This window comes from Lepidochelys kempii, chromosome 6 (assembly GCF_965140265.1).
Source record: "Lepidochelys kempii isolate rLepKem1 chromosome 6, rLepKem1.hap2, whole genome shotgun sequence".
Taxonomy (NCBI): domain Eukaryota; kingdom Metazoa; phylum Chordata; order Testudines; family Cheloniidae; genus Lepidochelys; species Lepidochelys kempii.
The window spans coordinates 46,031,108-46,053,379 of NC_133261.1; the positions used below are offsets into that span (position 1 = coordinate 46,031,108).

The 22,272-nt window shown below is 38.8% G+C and overlaps 1 protein-coding gene across 12 annotated transcripts in view; it reads right to left on the reverse strand.

The window, feature by feature from the left end:
• ANO3 (anoctamin 3) overlaps positions 1-22,272 on the reverse strand; it is a 403,981-nt gene that overhangs the window by 171,411 nt on the left and 210,298 nt on the right. The window contains exon 2 of one of the 12 annotated variants that reach the window (XM_073347806.1): positions 114-173. The exons of the other annotated variants lie outside the window; for them this stretch is intronic. The gene's annotated coding sequence lies outside the window, so the exon portion shown is untranslated. The remainder of the gene's footprint in view (positions 1-113; positions 174-22,272) is intronic. 12 annotated transcript variants of the gene reach the window in all.

Here is a 22,272-nt window from a genome sequence, read left to right on the forward strand (position 1 = left end):
TAGATTAAGAAGTCTTATTTCACAGGGAGCAGAAACCAGAAAAGAGCTAAACACTAGAGATTACTGTTCTCAAGCATCTGTCTTTAGCAACTACATTATTAAGAGAGACATACTTATCTTTTGCAGCTGTACTTCTAACAGATTGCCAATCCCTTGGAGAGTTGGTTCATTTTCTATGAATATTACAAGACACAAATTCACTACTCTAATTTCTCTATTTAAATGCACTCAAGAATTAAAACACAGTCAAGATATCAGTTGGTAAAGGACTTCAAGACTCATTCCACAGACATTATATTATCTTAGGGTACGTGTGCATACACACATATATCTAAACACTCACTATATAGCTCATCTATATACACACTGTACCATATATTCATAGATTCATAGATATTTAGATCAGAAGAGACCATTATGATAATCTAGTCTGACCTCCTGCACAACGCAGGCCACAGAATTTCACCCACCACTTCTGCGAAAAACCTCTCACCTATGTCTGAGCTATTGAAGTCCTCAAATCGTGGTTTAACGACGTCAAGGAGCAGAGAATCCTCCAGCAAGTGACCCATGCCCCACACTGCAGAGAAAGGGAAAAAAAACCCATGGCCTCTGCCAATCTGCCCTGGAGGAAAATTCCTTCCGGACCCCAGATATGGTGATCAGCTAAACCCTGAGCATGCGGGCAAGACTCACCAGCCAGCCACCCAGGTAAGTATTCTCTGTAGTAACTCTGATCCCACCCCATCTAATATCCCATCGGGCCTATTTACCATGAATATTTAATTACCAAAACCATGTTATCCCACCATACCATCTCCTCCATAAACTTATCAAGTTTAATCTTAAAGCCAGATAGATCTTTTGCCCCCACTGCTTCCCTTGGAAGGCTGTTCCAAAACTTCACTCCTCTGATGGTTAGAAACCTTTGTCTAATTTCAAGTCTAAACTTCCTGGTGGCCAGTTTATATCCATTTGTTCTTGTGTCCACATTGGTACTGAGCTTAAATAATTCCTCTCCCTCTCTGGTATTAATCCCTCTGATATATTTATAGAGAGCAATCATATCTCCCCTCAACCTTCTTTTAGTTAGGCTAAACAAGCCAAGCTCCCTGAGTCTCCTTTCATAAGACAAGCTTTCCATTCCTCGGATCATCCTAGTAGCCCTTCTCTGTACTGTTCCAGGTTGAATTCATCCTTCTTAAACGTGGGAGACCAGAACTGCACACAGTATTCCAGATGAGGTCTCACCAGTGCCTTGTATAACAGTACTAAAAGCACCTTATCCCTTCTTGAAATACCTCTCCTGATGCATCCCAAGACAGCATTAGCTTTTTTCACAGCCATATCACATTGGCAGCTCATAGTCATCCTATGGTCAACCAATACTCCAAGGTCCTTCTCCTCCTCCGTTACTTCTAATTGATGCGTCCCCAGCTTATAACTAAAATTCTTGTTATTAATCCCTAAATGCATGACCTTACACTTCTCACTATTAAATTTCATCCTATTACTATTACTCCAGTTTACAAGGTCATCCAGATCCTCCTATAGGATATCCCTGTCCTTCTCTAAATTGGCAATACCTCCCAGCTTTGTATCATCCGCAAACTTTATTAGCAAACTCCCACTTTTTGTGCCGAGGTCAGTAATAAAAAGATTAAAGAAGATTGGTCCCAAAAACGATCCTTGAGGAACTCCACTGGTAACCTCCCTCCAACCTGACAGTTCACCTTTCAGTGACCCGTTGTAGTCTCCCCTTTAACCAATTCCTTATCCACCTTTCAATTTTCATATTGATCCCCATCTTATCCAATTTAACTAATAATTCCCCATGTGGCATGGTATCAAATGCCTTACTGAAATCTAGGTAAATTAAATCCACTGCGTTTCCTTTGTCTCAAAAATCTGTTACTTTCTCAAAGAAGAAGATCAGGTTGGTTTGGTACGATCTACCTTTTGTAAAACCATGTTGTATTTTGACAGGTTTCAGAGTAGCAGCCGTGTTAGTCTGTATTTGCAAAAAGAAAAGGAGTACTAGTGGCACCCTGCAGACTAACCAATTTATTTGAGCATAAGCTTTCATGAGCTACAGCTCACTTCTTCGGATCAAATAAATTGGTTAGTCTCCAAGGTGCCACTAGTACTCCTTTTCTTCTTGTTGTATTTTGTCCCATTTACCATTGACTTCAATGTCCTTAACTACCTTCTCCTTCAAAAATTTTTCCAAGACCTTGCATACTACAGATGTCAAACTAACAGGCCTATAGTTACCCAGATCACGTTTTTTCCCTTTCTTAAAAATAGGAACTATGTTAGCAATTCTCCAATCATACGGTACAACCCCTGAGTTTACAGATTCATTAAAAATTCTTGCTAATGGGCTTGCAATTTCATGTGCCAATTCCTAGAATATCCTTGGATGAAGATTATCTGGGCCCCCCGATTTAGTCCCATTAAGCTGTTCGAGTTTTGCTTCTACCTCAGATATGGTAATATCTACCTCCATATCCTCATGCCCATTTGTCATGCTATCATTATCCCTAAGATCCTCTTTAGTCTTATTAAAGACTGAGGCAAAGTATTTGTTTAGATATTGGGCCATGCCTATATTATCCTTGACCTCCACTCCATCCTCAGTGTTTAGCGGTCCCACTTCTTCTTTCTTTGTTTTCTTCTTATTTATATGGCTATAGAACCTTTTACTATTGGTTTTAATTCCCTTTGCAAGGTCCAACTCTACTTGACTTTTAGCCATCTATGTAATATGTAAGCTTATATCTCTGTGTACTATTGGTGTGTAAAGTATCAGCTCACTTTACTAGCTGAGCTAATGAAGTTGTTCCTCTATCTTTCTATGAAGAGACTCAAATGGAAGAACATGAGTTTGATTCTCATTGGTACTCAACAGTTATGAGTAATCACTAGAGCGGGGCAAATCCTAACAAAATTCAGTCTGCAAATATTCATATTTTTAAACGGATTCACTTATAGGCAGTTTTTACACTCCTTTTTGGTATATTACTTTTCATGAATATAGTATGACTGGGCTTTAATTTTCCACTCACTTTCTACTGAAATCAATTGGATTGCAAAAGTGAAGTTACGCTTGATTTATATTGATCTGAGTGAGGAGAATCAGGGCCACAAAGTTCAACTAGAACAAAAAGTGAATGATAATCTCACATTCTAAAATAGTCACAAAGAGAAAATTAAAAAAAAAATCACTGTCTACAAGCAGTCGCAGAAGAAGAGAAACTCATCCAATTAGGGAAGACTAAATAAGGATGTGACCTCTATGACCAGTCACTACTAAGCAATACAGTTTTAACAATAAGCCATCCTATAAAAGAAATTCAAAAAACAGTTCCGGAGACAATTTCAGAGATGTAAAAGAAAATAATTCTTCACAGATTTGCAGCAAAATCCAGGGCAAACTAATGGAATTAGATAGAGAATTCAATTGAAAAAGAATTAAAGGATAGGAATATAATTAATATAAGTCAACCCAATTTTATGGAAAAAAATAGATCTCGTCAAACAAACCTGATTTTGCTCTTTGCTTGTCAAAGCATACCAGCTGCACGACCTCAGCAACAAGCCTTCCAGTGGACGGGGCACTGGACTGGGACTCTGGAAATCTAGCTTTGTCACTGAGCCGCTGTGTGACCTTGAGCAAGTCACTTTAAACAGTGGAAACAGGCACAGAGAGGTAATCTGTGAACTCTTCTGGGCAGGGATTATCTTTTATTAGGTGTTTGTTCAGTGGTTAGTATGATGGGGCTCCAAACTGTGCTGGGGCTTCAAGGAATGACTAATAAATTAATAATTATACTGACATTCTGAATGTATTGCTCCAGTCATTCCTTAGAGAATTTGATAATTTTGATAATCTGAAAGCTATATGTACATTTTAGGAATGTAACGATTTTTGTTTTCATTTTTACACCTGTCTCTGTACCATGTTACATTAACTAGCTTCAGGCATTTCAGGTTATTAATGTCTGAAATCATAAAATGTGAATAGATTTCACTTTAATATAAAGAAACTGCTTTTGAGTATATGTCAGATTCTAACCTGACCTAATATCTCATTCAAAGAGAAGAAATTTAAAAGTCTGTATTTTACATTCTTTTTTCCTAAGACCTTTGGCATCTTAATTCTAAAAGCAAAGACATAAGAGAAGCTGGATTTTAGAAGACATCTAGAACGTACAAGGAAAAGAAGAGCAAGCATTTTAAAAAAATGTTTTACAGCCTGAAGGTCCCCATACCAAATCACTGGAAGATAGCTCCAGCGCCCAGTAAAGACAATCTTTCTATCACCTGTAAGAGGAATTTGAGTAGGCTTTAAGTAATTGGACTTCCCTCTGCCCCTCCCCCCCCAATGAGGAAAGATGTAAATCAAGGGGAAGAATCAGACTCCATTCACCAACAGTGATACCAGGTTTACCTTCATAATGATCATATTTTGTTCTCAGTTAATAAATGTGAATCCCTAATAGTTCTAACTGTGGCAGAATTTATCTTACACAATACAATGTTCCCCCCAAATTAAGGAATGAATATGTACTACTTCTAATAGAAACTCCAGTCTCCCTATAATAATAAGACTTTTCATTCCTATATTTTCAGCCAAGGTTCTCAAAGTACTTTACAAACATTAAGCAAGCCTAATAATGCCTGTAAAATACTGCAGATAAATACTATTATTCTGTCCACATGTGGATTACTAAACTGATAAACATTGGGTCATTGGACAACTAATGAACAGAACCTAGGAGTTCTAGTGTCCCTAGTGTAATTATAGGACTGCACTGCCCCCTTCTTTGAGGCGCTACAGAAAGACATCTTCAGCTCTCTAATATCCTGGGGCTGACACAGCCACAACATTGCATACATCTTCAGCTTTGGGAGACATAACTAACTTTCTCCCCAAAATGAAATTACTTTCTTCTGAACAGAGTTAAAGGGAAAGGGGGCAATGAAATAAGTGAATCTGACAGTGAAGATTACTGATGCTGTAGGAGTCCTTAATGCTGCCAAATCTCCTGGGTCTGATCACTCCAATCTAGAAATGTTTGCGAGGCTATGTTTTAACATAATGTACTTATCCCCTCAAAATATAATGATTCTTAGGCTTCCTCCAACTTGGGAAGATGCCCTCTTTACTTCAAAGAAGAAGGTCAAATGACCCAACAGAGAAGTATTCTGAAATGTCTAAAAGCCAACTAATAAATGTAAAATTGTGCAAATTTTAGCCTATTGATGAGAAAAGCAGTATATGGAGTCTGACAGTGTATCAGAGACCTGTGCAACATCAATAATTAAGAAAACCTAACCTACCATACCAACTGAAGGAATTGCAAGGGGTCATTAAAGCTCAAGATAACTCACCTTTTGATTCTTCATATGCCACACACTGATGCTGTGAACCACTCCCAGACTCCATCAGTCCTCTCCTGTCCTTGTATGAGGACAACCATCCCAGACCTTTCAACTGGCCCAGGGCACTTTTCTTCCCAACAGGAACTCTCACAGCCTCTGTGGTGAGAGTATCCTTGCCAGGGGAGCATTCCCAACTTTCCCAGAACTCTCATGGTTTCTCCATGTCTAGCTGCCTGGCCCCAGATGTGTCAGCAGGTAAGCTGTTTTTCTGATCCCCTGCCTTCAGCCCTCTCTGGCCCTAGACTCCATCTCAGAGAAGACAACACCCTCTGCTTCCTTCTGACTCTTCTCCAGTCTTCCTGTTCTCTGACAGTTCCCACCTGCCCCAACTCACTGGAAGTACCCCTCCCTGCATCTTTCCCTGATCCTTTATAGGTCTCAGGTGCTGCCCTGCCATCTTAATGCCAAATGAAAACATGAGTCCTAGCGTAGGGGAACTGGACCTACTTCATTTCTAGGAGCCAGAGACCTTGTGACTATCCCAAATACTGTTTATGAAATGAATATGACTGAATAGTTATGGTAACTACAGCATAACAAATAAGCCACGTAAATGTATACAAGATTGATAACCTAAGGCTAAAAAGTTATGCAAGTAATTGTGTGCACTGGATTGAAAAGGTGCCATGGGTGAATGTACACAATTCAGTGGGGTTTTTTTTGTTTTGTTTTTTTAAACTATGTGGAACAGATCCCCAAATCTGTCCATTTACCATCCATTAGAGAAGATGGAGATGCCACACAGTTGGCTCCAAACATATTAATAATATACCTTTTCAGCAGTTTCATGGACAGTTATGATTTGTGTAACGTTATGTTCTTCATTTCAAGTTTCAAAGTTTCTTTAAAATGTTGCTATAACAACTACTCAAGTTTGTGTCTTGTTAACTTGGTAAAAACTAGAGCCGGTAAAGTAATTCATAAAACAATATTTACTCAATATATTTAACCTCTTGAACTGCTGCAAATTCTCTGCAAACACAGCACAGTTTTTTCAAATGCAGTTTTTTCTTGTACCCTAGAAGGGGTTCTACATCAATGATGAGAAAAGTGATTCATGTACGTACGGACCAGTGCTTTCAAAATCCTTTGAGGTAAAAGGTGATTATACATAAAGATAATTGATTATTAATAACCCATTCATGTGTACATATAATCAAGGTAAGCGGCACATTTACATGATTTACAAAAACAGATGAACTTATTTTCTGTTTTATACCTGCTCTTAAAAGCAAAGCCTTATTTCTAAATCTGACTCTCATTGTGATGGAAGAACATCTCATGTACATTCAGCTTTTCTTTATTCTTCTACAGCTCATACCAGTGAAAGGAAGGGGTAGCTTGTACATTTTCACAGCCATGAATAGCTCTTAGCAGACAGTGGATTTAAATGGAAAACCAATTATAAGCATTCTTGCTCTGAATCCTATGCAAAGAAATGTCATTAGGCTTTCTTTGTAAAGTCCTCTAATTCCAATTACATTATTTTTAACTTAAAATATGTTTGAATATGAAATGTATTTGCAATAACACCTACAGGATTGCTGTAAAACTACTGCAGAAATTAATTTACAAAAATAGCTGGATGTAATAGCTGTCTGACTGTAAACAGTCAGATTTTGAGTTTCCAATTACAGACACACCAAAAAGAAATTAAGTTCTAATTTATGGTAATTAGTGGTCCAATTTCTGTGAAACAATAACTGACAAATGTTTAATGTCATAGAAATAATAAAGGACCTGAATAATGAAATTGGCTTCCCCAAACAATTGCTGGTGAATTCAGTATCTAGCAATGCTTGAAAAAACTGTTCAGTTCATATTTGTCCTGATATTTTTAATTCACAAATAAGAATTTCTCTTTTTATATTTCATAGCATGCAGAGTGCAGGTTGGGAGACTTTGCCTTTCCTTGACAGTACTGCTTATTTTCCTGTACGCACAAATATGTTTTATAGCCACAAGTATTTTTTTTTTAAATTAACAGAACCCAGAAATGAGTGGTCAGCATGGAGGGAAGAGAAAATGTAAATCAAGGATAATCATCAAGCTGCTCTTTATGGTCTGAATATAGATTTTACCAGCTGATCACAAGTGCCCATTGTTGCAATAGGAAAAGCCAAGTTGTATAGCCTGTCTGATTACATGCATTTAACATTATTAATATTCTGTATCTTGTTATACTGTACTATGCTGAACCTGGGTAGGCAATCACAGGAAAAGCATCTTTTTGATGTAACCTTTCTGCAAGATATGTGGTGGGTATGTTATCCTTTTGGACTGACCACAGTGACTAAAACACCATGTTCATAGAAATAATTTCTCATTCACATTTCTGTCTTAACAGCATGCTAGATTTTTGAAATACCCCATGAAGTGTAAAGCAGCACGTGTTCTGCTGTACTGCATTGCAGGAACCAGATGTATAAAAGCTGATGCAGCTTCATCCCTACCTCCACTGCACTGATATCTGGTGCTCCAGCAGTTAAATGCTCAGTGGAAAGGGACTGAAAGCATGAATATTTACCCCCTGAAACTGAATCAAAGTTGGAATAGCTGTTGCTTATACTCCACTGCCAGTGGACTTGTACTTCGTTAAGTAGCATGCTGAAGTCTAGCGAATTTTGTTGTGCGTGCACAAACATACATTTCTGTTTTTTGTTTTTTTTTTAATATAGTGGGAAACCTATATTTTCCCAAATCCCTGCTAACTACAATAGGTGAATGGGTTCTGTTCATACTTAAAAAAAAAAAAGTATAGAAAGAACAAAAAAAATTGCCAACTGATCAAGCAAGGAAAATTTCATCCAGAGAGGATCAGTTTTCAAAAAAGCTATCAGTATGAGAATGAACGGGAAAAAGAAGGTTACAATGGAGGTCCTAACATAAGCTTATGACCTACAGGACAAAAAGAAAATTGGGCTTGTACCCATTTTTGTTTGATATGTAAAGAAGGCCTGAAATGTTTAAAATGTGTGTTTTTCTACACAATGCATATGCTCTGAGATCCCCAAAGGGTCATTCAGCAAAATCCTGACATACAAAAAAAGCAAGGGATGGGTGAAATAATCTTAAAGAAATCTTAAAGAAATAAAAAACCCTATCAGGCCATCATCTTTTAAATAGACTGTTCACCACAAACTGAGCAACATAACAGATACATAGTAAATATGTTCATAGTAAATGTGCTTCATACTTAACCAGTGGGTCAGTGGCATTGAGAGGTGATAGTATTATGATATAGAGGAGAAAGGATATATTTATTGCCTGTGCCTTAATCTATCATGGTTGATCATAAATCATTCTGATGGGTATTTTTCATTTGTATCCTGTACCACAGATAATTACTTTCATAAATCAATTTTATGAAACAAGATTTTTAAATGATATAATGAAATATTTATTGAACACTTATGTCTTTTATGCATTATTAGTGACAATTCTACCATTTCCATATAGTAATGGACCAAAACCATAAGCAGCCTGGGTAGCCATAGAATTTTTTAAAAACGTTTATAGCTACCTTCACTTCCCCTCTTAGCCAGGTTGGTTTTTTAACCAGTGTAGTCTACTTTCTTGATTGTGGACTTTGGGGCAGGTAATAATGTATTCTTAAACCGTTCCCAAGTATCATTCATATCTTTTTTTTGTTCAAATTCTCTCTCCCAGTTGATTTTGCTCATTTTTTTCAGCTTTGTGAACCCTGCCCTTTTAAAAACAATATCAATATCTCTATATATAGGAATCCATCTTTGTTGCTATACATCTTGTCATGTTTTCCATCCCACAGTCAGGTGCAGAAATTGGAAGTGCCAGATGCAAGTGTAAATGACCTGAGTCAGCAATTCTCTCTGCTGCCATTGACTCAGAGGAGGAAAGATTAATACATAAAACAGAAACAAAATATTCTGAGTGCATATTTTGTTATCTCTGGACAGTTAGCTAACTGATGAAATCCTGAAAGTATGAATGAAGATTTATGGTATCTTAATTTATTAAAAATTTCCAGTGCATCTCTAAGGATTCACTCACTCTAAGCAATCACTTCACAATTTTCCACCTCTCCTGCCTTTGTAAATTAAAAGCCAGGAACAAATAAAGGAGCACAGTAGCTGATTGTTCAGGAGCAGGGGAGTGAAACGGATGAAACAACAATGGGAGAATATGGTACTGCGGCTGTGTTTTGTAATATAATGTTTCTGCTAAATTAAAGCAAGTAAATTCCAAACATTTAAAAATCCACTAATGCCACATGGAAAGCCTTTTGATAATATTCCATTAAGAAATAATTCTTATACTGTACCATATTTCTGTGTTTTTCCACAGATTCATATTAATATTCTGCAGTTAGGGAGCTAAAAGTCCTGATTCAACTCTGGTACACCAACATCTCTACACTTGGCTACACTTGTGAATTACAGCGCAATAAAGGAGCCTCGGCGCACTAGCTAACTACCCGTCCACACTGGCAAGGTACGTAGAGCGCTCTGACTCCGCAGCTACAGCGCTGCTGGTACTCCACTTTGGCGAGTGGAATAACATTAGCTGAGCCCCTGCTGGAGCACCACAGGACCAGTGTGAATGAGGTGTTACTTTACTGCGCTCTGATCAGCCTCCGGAAATGTCCCATAATCCCCTTAAGTCAAGCCGCCACTCTTGTCATTGTTTGGAATAGCTGCAGGAATGCGGATATGCCCTTTGAAAGCTCTGTTTCTGACAGCCGGCTTCTTATCTGCTCTGAGACAAAGCAAACCATTAGTGTGGAATGCAGTGGGAGAGAGAGAGAGGCAGGAGGGGAGGGGGGGTCTGCTGCTGTCTGAACTTACAAGACAGCATGCTGACATGCTCTCAGCCCCCCAAAAACCCACTCCCTCCCCCCACATACACACAACACGCTCTCTGTCTCACTCCACTTCCCCCCCATTTGAAAAGCACGTTGCAGCCACTTGCATGCTAGGATAGCTGCCCATAATGCACCGCTCCCAATGCAGCTGCAAGTGCTGCAAATGTGTCTATGCCAGTTCACTTGAAGCTGTCCCTGTGGACAGACTGCAGCGCTTTCCCTACTGCACTCTCCGAAGGCTGGTTTAACTCAAAGCGCTCTACATCTTCAAGTGTAGCCATGCCCTTATCTCTCTTCTCGTTCTTCTGCTCTAGCTGTTCAAATGTTTATGAAGTTTTTGACGTCCTGTTCATTATTTCCTCCCACTCCCATTTTTGTGCTTTTCTGCATGGTACCCCCTACACAAGCAACAGTTTCTGGTTCACCAAGGGACAGCATCCCTTCTTTCAGTTCAACCCTCCTCTTAAAGATTCACTTCTTTTGTGATGCCCACAAGAAGTGAGCCAACAACAGAACAAAAACATTGTGCGCTACTCCTTTCTCTAAGATCCCCAGCCACACAAACTTGTCTATTAACTTAAGCTCTTTCAGACAGAGACTGTTGTCCTGTTCAGTGTCAACCACATTGTGAGCTCTCAAAACACCATCATCTTCTATTTAGGCTATTCCCATAGCAGGAAGAAGAAATCTACTAAGCTTTGCTCACAGAGCTGCCTTCCCATTCTCTCAGTGTTGGAAAAAAATCGGTTACTCAGTGGAAGAATCAGGCATTACAACTGGCAGAACTAAGAGATTGCCTTAGATCTGTGTGGATCTTAGAGGTTTAGCAGAGGTCAAGGCCTCCATGTAGAAGCCCCTTGCTTGTAATGGTTTCAGGCTGCTTTCTGCTTCTTCCATCGGTTGTCAGCACGGCTCCTGTATTTGTGCTAGCATTTTACAAAGAAAAAAAAATAAGTTAACACATGATGCCTAATATAGCTAGGCCAGTGTCAAAAAAATTCAACTCAGCAAATGTTGCCGTGCCACAAGTAAATGACCATTTCCAAACTACTGAATGAACTTGCTACTGTACAAGTTTTCATAACAGTACCGTACTACCTGATAGTGAAGGCTTACACAGTGCACGTCATCATTTTTGAATTTTGTCTCACAATTAGCAAAGCTCTTTACAACAGTGCACAAGGAGCCAAGTAGCCAGCATAACACTAGAACCGCTATAAAGAATAATGTTCTGCAGGACTCTTGGATTGTCCCTCTTGCTTCTTTGGGGCAACATGAAATATGACAATGTTCAGCAGCCCTTGTGGTCATTATTTGGTTATTTTCTAACTGATGACTTAGGCATTTTAGACATTCCTACAGCAACCCAGCACCTCACAAGTACTTCCATAAACTAATGCTACTGGGTATATAAGACAGTAATAGAATTATATTCTGTATAGATCCATATATTTTTATATATGCTTTACACATTATATATAATGTATGTATTATATATATTTTCACACACACAGCAATAGAGTTAAAATTAAAGATGCACCTGAAGTAAAATCCCAGACTCTACTTCCCCTCCCCAACCCTTATCTTTTGAACTTTTGGAGAAGTTTTGCTCCACATCCACATTTCATGATTCAGACTTATCTCTATAATGGATGAGCTATGGAATATCAAATCCTACCACTTACAAGTTCTCAAATCAGATCTGCATCTCAATCCACATTCATTACTTTACTTCTCGTACTCTAATTACAATGTTAAATAACTATTAAAGTAGTGTGAGAGATGAATTAAGAATTACAGGCAAGAGTGACAAGGTATGTTTTCAGATGCAACTTAGAAACAGTTAGTTTAAAGCAAGTAGAAAGGTTCAAAAAGGTGGTTCCAAATGGCGGGACCTGCATAGGAGGTTGTTACACCAACAATAGTGAAACGTGTCAGAACAACAGAGGTTAAAATGTGTGAAAGGTAGAGCTGGTCAAATGGTTTCCATCAAGACTTTTTTTTATGGATAATTGGGTTTTTGCAAAAAGCATCTGCTTTCTATGGAAAATTTGCCCCAGTTTTCATCTGAAAACTTACCTGACAGAAAATCGGGGGTGTGGGGGGGGAGTCATTGAAAGGAATATAAAAACAACAAAAAACAACAAAACCAAACTTTTTCTCCACCAGCTTTTGTAAAAGGAAAGATATGGGGGTAATGCTAGATAACCAAACGAAATGGGAAGAGGAGTTCATGAGCTAGGCCCAAGCAAGTCTATGAAGTGTTTTATAAACTAGGACTATCATCTGGATCCAAAAATGAGGTAATGGACCTGTTTTTGGATGGGGATAAAGTCAGGCTTCATGTACACACTAAGATGTGTGCTTATAAACACTGAATATGGGCCTGCTGGCACTTCAAATGGAAGTTCAGGGTACTCAGCAACTTGCAGAACTAGCCCCTACATGTGTTCAGTATTGTATTCTATGTTAATTTTTAACTCTTTGGTCCTAACCCAGCCAGCGTGACTACTCACATGAGGGCTGCGAGATTGGGCTCTGTACATACGCCACGAGATAAACCTTGTTACTTGTCTTACCACCTGGTCATCTTCTCCGAACCATTAAAGTAAACAGGGACATACTGGGAAGTATAGTACATGATTTTTTAAAAAATGACATTAGTAAAGCAGGGCTTATGCCAAATTGACAGTGTGTTATAGGTTGCTATTTGTTTGGACATAAAACTTTGAGTCTACTGATCACTTGGCCGTTAGAAAAAGAAAATTAAGTTCTTGTTTTTAGGGCATGGATGCCAAGTCAGCTGTAACCAATGAATTGTCAGAGAGTGCGGCAATGGGTTGGGCCTTTCCCAGACAAAGTTAAGGAAGAAAGAGATCTGCAGGCCAGCGAAGGCAAGAAAAGACAGTCTAGAACAAGGCTACTGACAAGTGTAGACGATTATGTGGGCATAGGTTTTCCACCATCCAAACAGCAGTGTCAATAAAATGAATAGCTAATGGAAGATTTGTAATGTGATGTGATTTTTCATATTAAAGTCTTCTTGAGCATAAATGTTTTAAAGTTTATCACTATGAAATATTTGGGTTTGAGTCATTTAAGCTTTAATTTTAATGGAATCGGTGCCTGAATAAAAATAAAGTAATATTAGTTCACTTAATTTAACATGGGAATTTAAAGACTCTGGAAAGCTGTTGGCAAGTCTGGAAGCTGTCTGAAATTTTAATAAGCAGTTAGTTGCTTGTAAAAAAACAAATAACCAAAATATTTATTTCAACTGTCAATAGTATTTCAGAACTCCTGAAGGCTGCATTTTCTCATTCAACTAGATATATTTAAAATAAGAGATTCCCCTTTTCCCTTAAGTGGTTCCTAAATCTCTACTGAAAATGCGTTCTCGGGAGCACCTAGAAATAGCCGAGTGAGACCTATCAAAGTGATGCTTGAGTTTAATAGATCTAACAGTAGTATCTTGGGACAGGGCAAGGGGAAGCAGGACAAGAATGGCAAATTAAATGAATTCTAGATATGTGCATTACTCATCTCGAGTCTAGTGGAATAAAATGGTACTGCCCACATATAGCAGTAATAAGAATTAGCCGGGCTGCTATTTCTAGTTTAGAGCTAGATTGTAACTTACAGCCACTTGCCTAAGTAAGGTGCACGTGCAACTGTACTGTGCCATGAAGAGCTGAGGGAGAGTGTGTACTTTCAGAATACTGCAGCCTACTCCCACTGGTGCAACCAACCCACTCCACAATGACCCACCTCTTCCCTAAGGGCACATTGAGATATCAGTTCCTTCACAGAGAATGCAGTTGTGATAGACCATGCAAGTGGAGGAGGGTTCCTTGCTCATGACCTTCCTTCTCCTATAACTCTTACATGGAGGTGTCACAATAGGATACATTTAGCTGAGGAGAAATAGGGCTCTTTTGCCTAAGGGAATAACTGGTCAGAGATTTTTTTGCATGACGGGGGACTGCAAAATACTAGATGAGAATTCTAGTTGGACAAATTTAGAGTCAAAAGGTAATTCAGGAACAGGACCCGAGTTTGGTGTGCAGCTGTATTGTTACAGAAACAGATGATAAAACCTGAATGCATGTCTGACAGATGTCATGAAAAAGAGGCGATTACTTTGGTATTTTCTTTAAACCCTTCTGAGATAGAACTTGGAACAATCATGCAATTAGTATTTTCAGAGAAGAACCAAAAAGCTTTAAGGGGGGGGATTTAGTACTTGAATGGCAGCTGGATAGTGTGATGGGTTTGGTCACAGAGACCCCATTGGGGCTGGTGTGCTGAGACTACCCCTGAGCCCATTTTCTCTGCCAGCTTGGGAATCCAGAACCCTGTCTTGTTGAGCCAGATATGCTAATCTGCTGCAACACAGACCCAGGGTCTGACCCACACCCCCAAAGCTACTTAGCAAGTGCTCCTATCTCTAGCACCCAGACACCCAGCTCCCAATGGGATCCAAACCCCAAATAAATCCATTTTACTCTGTATAAAGCTTATACATGGTAAACTCATAAATTGTCCACCCTCTATAACCCTGATAGAGAGATATGAGCAGCTGTTTGCTCCCCCAGGTATTAATTACTTACTCTGGATTAATTAATAAGCAAAAGTGATTTTATTAACTATAAAAAGTAGGATTTAAGTGGTTCCAAGTAATAACAGACAGAACAAAGTAAGTTACCAAGCAAAACAAAACAAAACATGCAAGTCTAAGCCTAATGTATTAAGAAACTGATTACAGGTAAAATCTCACCCTCTGAGATGTTCCAATAAGCTTCTTTCACAGACTGGTCTCCTTCCTAGTCTGGGCCCAATCCTTTCCCCTGGTACAGTTCTTGTTAGCTTTAGCTCAGGTAGTAACTAGGGGATTTCTCATGACTGGAACCTCCTTTGTTCTGTCCAACCCCCTTATATAGCTTTGGCACAAGGCGGGGACTCTTGTCTCTCTGGGTCCCACTCCTCCTTCTAAATGGAAAAGCCCCAGGTTTAAGATGGATTCCAGTACCAGGCGACATGGTCAGATGTCCTGTGAGACCCCAGCCTTCATTCTTCCTGGCCTGATGAACAGGAAAGCTTGCAAGTAAACGAGCCATTTACAACCAATTGTCCTAGTTGATGGGAGCCATCAAGATTCCAGACCACCATTAATTGCCCACACTTTGCATAATTACAATAGGACCTCAGAGTTATATTTCATATTTCTAGTTTCAGATACAAGAATGATACATTTATACAAATAGGATGACCACACTCAGTAGATTATAAGCTTTGTAATGATACCTTACAAGAGACCTTTTGCATGAAGCATATTCCAGTAAATTATATTCACATTCATTTGCATATTTTCATAAAATCATATGGAGTGCAACGTCACAGAAAGAGACAAAGAAGTGGAAGTGGAAAAGGGACCATATTTAGAACTACAGATAATCACATTTACCGGGTGAATAAATGAAATGGTAGATGAATTTAACATTCATTGGTACCACTCAAGAATATAATTCTTGTTTCTTGTATAACTTGATATTTTGCAATCAAATGCAAAAAGCCAGAGTAACAGGAGTGTCTGAATAGGTATTGGAGGGGGAAATAAGAGGCTGCTCCCTAGGTCTATCTCCTGGCCCACTCCATTGCCACTGCAATGTAGCTGCTCTACTGACAGCCCCAACATGGGGCTCATTGTTAGTAAAGAGGGTTTTGCAAGATCCCTCCAACGTCACAGATGGATTTAATAAATGAGTCAATAAGACATCGTTCTAGGCAGAGCTGAGAGAGAGAGAGTGCTATAGTTAAGGTTCCTCAACCCTTTCTATCTTAAAAGCCTGTGTGTTCAGTTGCTTATAACTTTGCCAAACGTTAACCATTTGGGCTGAAATAGTCCATGCTAGACATCTGACTTAGGTGGATATTTTGGAATGTTCAGGAAAAATGGTTCAACTGTTTTAGAAAACAACATGAGGAGAAACAATAGGTTTTGCCAATGTTAAATTCTTCCAACAGTTTCAATGAAGCTGCATGTTTTGAAACAGGGACTTCAAATTTGGCAGGGGGTTAAACAGGTAGGTATATTTTGTTGTCCCTGTGAAAATACACCCAAATTTGACCAGTTGACAAGCCCCTGAAAACCACCTTTTGCACACATTCAGTAAAAGTTTGTTAAGAGTTTGGCAGCAAATTTTCTTCAAAGATTCCATCTGTAGTGAGCATGCTCCACCCCCACAGAGCTCCATGGAGCCACACTAACAGTTACTGAGCATGCTCCAGCCCAAAACTGAACAAGAATTTTCCCAGAAATGCTACTCCTGGCTGCTGGGGGCCACTGTGACATGAGAACAGAGAGCAGGGAAACTCTCTCTTCTCTGCCATCAGTGCTCCTTTTGATGACTCCCAGGCACCATGGAGAAGAAAGCCACCCAACTGGAATGGAGAGGGGTGAGAATGACAGGCTGAGCAGTGGGATGAAGAGATTAATGGGTGGAGAGGAGCAGAGGAGGACAGGAGATGTAATTTCCTATTTAAAAAAAAAAATGTTACCATGCAGAGTCAAGCCTGTGCAACCTTAATTCAACTTCCAAACATGTGTGCATTATGTTACTGTCTTTAACAACATACCGCGTTTCCCAGCGGACCCCTGCCTCAATTAGTGCACAGAAGGTGAATTAAGATTGCATGAGCAACTTTCTATCAGCATTTCTTAAATATTTGACTTGTCAGGCTTAGTTTCAACAGTTTTTTTTTTTAAATATACATTTATATATGGAGAATGTGTTTATAAACTATATTAAATAATATCTGAAATATTTGCTCCTAAATACAATCCTATATTGATTCTTATAAGTACAACATGTAAAACATTAGCTATGGTGCAGTGTTACACACAAAGCTTATTTTTGGTTTGTTTGTTTCTCCCATTTGGAAAGTAAGTTGCTAGAGCAGAATATGAATACTTGTATTTTCCTACTATGTTAAAATCATGCATCACCACATGCTATAAACTCCTGTGCTTCAGTTCTACATATTGAGATAACAGATATTCCCTTTGTTTGGTATTCTAGAACTAATCTCATATTATTTATTACAGTTCACATCACACAGATGGCACAAGAAAATTCTTTCAGCCTTTGCAACTCCGAACTACATCAAGATGTTAACTGTGGTGATTTGAAGAAATACAAAGAGAAACCAGAAGAGTCTATCCCTACAAATGAATTAACACAGCCCCTTTAAGGGTCAAGAATCTTTAATACTAATACAGCCACTGCTGCAAATGGACTGGTTTGTACAATATGTCCATTAGTGCCCACATATGCAGGGTATTTTAACTCATCTGTGCTACCGGCTTTAATTTGGCTTCTCTCATTCAGGAGCAAAATCATTATCCAAGACATAAAAACTGAGGTACCCTATAACTGAGAAACAGCCAATCTCCCTTTTTACTACCAGTTTGCATAACATCAGTCCCTATTTTCAAGGCAGCAAATGAGTTTGCTAGAAGAAGTTTTATGAAAAATATATCCAGACAAATTTTTTTCACTAAAAAAATTCATATTAAATTTTAGCATCAGGCTTTAATGCACAAAGCACTCAGCAAGCAAAGCAGCCAAATCTGTGGACTGAAGAATCCCTAAGTACTTATCTGCAAGACTAACACTAATGGCTGCCAAGCTCTTTGTGAAAAGTCTCTTAATATTTATTTATATGGTCATCTGCGTTTCAAAATGCCTCAATACTATTATGTTAATAAATTTTATAAAGTGCACTGAATGTATAGGATTGAGACCAGGAATCACTATGACCTATATTGAGTATTATACAGGAAATAAACATTTGTCAGATGTATGAAGAATTAACTCAACAGAGAGAAATCTTTACATCTACAGAAAAGATACTGAAATTACTCAGAAATCTCTTGTTCACTCATCCAGCTGAAATGTGAAGTAACAACCTGTGTTCACTTTAGTTGTGGACAGAACACTGGACTGGGACTCAGGAGACTTGGGATTTATTCCCAGGCCTGCTGTGTGACCTTGACCTCTCTGTGCCTCAATTTCCTCATCTGTAAAATGGGGATAAGGACACTTGCCTCTTCTGGAATAAAATAAAGGAAAATAATAATTTCATATCATGGAATTAATTCTCTGTCCCTTGAAGTCAATAGCTAAGCTCACAGTGATTTCAGTGATGTGGAATCAGCCCCCCTGTTAATGCTTACACAATACTTCCTATGTATAGTGAGACTTTGTTCATTGCTTGGAAAAAACAAAACAATCTGGCATCCTTGCAAAGCGGTAGGAAGTGTTTTTTATTGATGAGAGTAACACTATTCCCAGAATCATATATTATGTATTATTTTATAGCTTGCATGATATTAAAGTTGCATGGTTTGTCTTCAGAAGTTATGATTAAGGTTATAATGGAGGGTATTAGAATTCAGTTCGGATTGGTTGCAGTAACCTTTTAAATCTAGATGTGTAATAAATTTCTCCAGCATGAGGAGAATTAAAAATCCCCATTTTTCAGACACCATGCAATAAATAAGTAGTTTTCAGTGTCCTTAATAAAATATTTATAGAGGCAAATGCTATTAAAGGTTACTAGATTCTGTGCTTAGCAAGCTGCCAAGCTCCTATATGTTTCAAATAAAGGAAAAAATTGTTGGAGTTTTTTTATTACTTGATCATCCCATGGTTTATATCTGTTGTGCAGTCCCATCTGATAGGGCTGCAAAATAGAATCTTTGGGAAACCTGAATTTTGTTTGTATGTGTTTATAGCTTCTTTTTTTTAATTTTTTTTTGGGGCGGGGGAGGGGGAATGGCAGATAGATTTTTTCCCTTCAAACTGGCACGTTGCAGGTTAAACTAAGGTTTACAGAACTCCCTTAGACCTTGATCCTGCAAACACACATATAAATTTATGCACATTTAAGTCTTTGCAGGATCAGAACCTTCAACATATGGTGAAAGGAGGCCAGTTGTATTAAGAGCTTGTAGAGTTCTGTGCAAGGTTGGGAGGGAATGTGTAGCATAAAAATTGTGGATTCCATGGCAAGGGAGTGACAGGCTGCCCCACATGGAACTGCTAATATAAGGTTGCTTTAGGTCTCTCCCTCTCTATCAGTAGCACGTTTCCGCAATATTCAGACTACAGTGGTTCAGAACATAAATACGTGCATACTTAAACTATGTGACCCGCCCTAGAGTTTGTGGCCCAGAAACGCAGATTTCTTCATAATCTGCCTAAGAAAAGCAATTAATAAGTGATGAATCTTGGCTACAACTAAGCCATCACAACTCAGAGCTCTATTAATTCACGGATCGTTTTTGCATCTGCTGAGAGCTGTGCATCTTGATAATAGATAGTGTCACTACTTTTGTCTGCACTGTCTCACTCTCTCTATTCCAATTCACATCACAGAGGGACTAGCGTGAATATTTTCATGTGGACCAAGGGAAGAGGTGAGGGAAGAAGTAGTCTGAGGATGTGCAAGAGTATAGTTCTGTCCCAATACTCCAATATCAGCGTAACAGACAGACCAGGCTGTATGAAGGATGGTATATTGCCAGAGGGAAATCTGGGAACTAGATCACGAGAAAAGAGAAAAAAGCTACAGCTTAAACCCAATCCACATACTCCTATCCAAACAGTGGAGTAATAGTTCCTACAAAGATGGGCCCTCCCCACAACACACCCAAGTACCAGGAGGCCCTACCCTTTGTAAGGCTCACAGCATTATTTTCCTGACCCTTCCAAACAACTTATTTTCCTCTGCCATAAATGCTATCACCTCTCTCTAAATCTCACATTCTCCCTTCACAACCCACCCTTCATCTCTTTCTCCCACAAATACCCCTCCTTCCTTGAGCAGGTTTAAATGACTACACAAGGTGAAAGAGAGTGAAGAATAAGTGTCCGTATGTTTCCTGGCTAGATGACTATTGAAGATTTTCGGGGGGAATAGAGGGGTAGAAGAGAGGGAAGTTTACTTAAACTGAGGAGACAGGGTGCCTATGTTGAACTGATGAGGTTGGAGAGACCTTGTTACCTCATTTATTTATTGTTTAACTTTGTTTATCACCTGCTTTGGAAATATACTCTGGATTGTTTTTAAAATCAATTGTGCCTGCATTTTCTTTATTCTTTTGTTCTGAGAGATGGAATCAGATGTGGGCACATGTGCATGCTCTCTAGAGACTGAAGGGAAGTTGGTGTTTGGCTCTCTACCAGAATAATTTTAGACTCAGTTCTTCCTCTTGCATATACTAATATAATCCCGAAGGTGGGTTTTTTTCATACACATTGACTTGTAGTCACTGCTGCATATCTCGTTCTCCCTTAGTTATTGTTTTACCCAATGTCTTTGAATGAAACAGTACTGCTCAGCTCCTTTGATACCTATGCAGAGGACTATACCTATCTATTTATATAATTTTTGAGCATCCTTTCCTAGATTTGAACCAATGCTAGACTGCAGTTATATCTTAATGTGTAGGACAGAATGCTGGTTGTCCTGGTTAGGAGGACAAATGGTTGAGGGAGTCAGGTATTTTGTTGATGCAATCGTGTTTATTTACAAAGTCTTGTTTCCCTATACACAGAAAATCAACCAGCATGAGACAGCTTCTTTGCTTTAGACTTTTTCCGAGGGCTACTCTTTCAGTGCTTGTTCTGCTGTCTCCTTGGCTTTCTGCTCCTTCTCTGTGGTGTTCCACATTACTTTCCAGTCACACATACCTGGCTTCAATCCATTTAGTGACCTACTCCTGAGTTTGTTATCAGGACACAGTGGAAAATCTTTCCCACATACAGCTAACGCCTACTTCAGCCTTGCCTAAAGCTTTGTTTCGGGCCCAAGACCCCCATTGTTTCAGCTATCTATTGCATAAAGGAACTCTCAACTGAGCTACATATATATCTTGAATGAAATATGGCTGTTACATTTGTTTCAATGAAGTTTAACCCAGCACACATACTTTACCCTGAATATCAAGTGCAATTCTGAGATATCTCATTTTCAGATACTGTTTGAGACTATGAGCTGGAGGTTACTTGACCTGTACAACCTTCAGTTTCCCACTTTGAGACTTTTTTTTTTTTAAATAAGAGTCAGGAAACACTCCTTAACATTCAAACACAATGGGGGATTATAAAATGGGTACTTTTAATACTCTCTGGGAACAGGATTAGGTCCTATACCAGGGTATGAATGTTACACTGTTTTCTTATTTTTTTTTCCCCCTCACTCAGGCTTCTGCTGTCTTTGATGTGAAGTTTTTCATTTTTTTAAAACTCTAGTCCAATGACAGTAGCATGCATCACACCCCACCATTTTTCAATATCTGACCAAACAAATGTTATGTCAACTTCTCATATTATGTAAAACTTAAAATAATTCCAAGAAACAGAGTCTCTCCAAACTTTTTTTTAAAAAAGCCCTTGTATCATTGAAAACTTTATGAGGAAAACACAAGGAAGAGAATATATTCTCATATCATTATTATTAATGTTTCATTACATTTTGGGAATTACTAAACCTTTTTTTTTGAGATATAAAAGCAATGTAAATGAAGGGATAGCTTCACAAGGGGATTTAGGCACCATTCACAAAACCAGGGAGGAAGAGCTCCTCTTAAGCCCTAGAATCCAGTGGTTCTGGCACTCACCTGGAAGGTAGGAGACCTTAGTTTGAATTGGAGCAGGGACTGGCACATGAGTGTCCCCTCTCCCAAGTGAATGCCGTAAGCACCAGGCTATAGAACCATTCTCACTGTCTTTGTATTAAGTATCTCACATAAAGTGGAACAACTTCAACAGGAGAGATTGAGAGACACCCACCTGTGACTACCCAATAGACTGGTGGTTAGGGAACTCCTGGAGAACTGAGTGTAAATCCCTGCTTCCGAGGAAGCTACCACCACCACCTCCTGGGCCTTGTAAATGATGTTTAAGTCCCCTTGT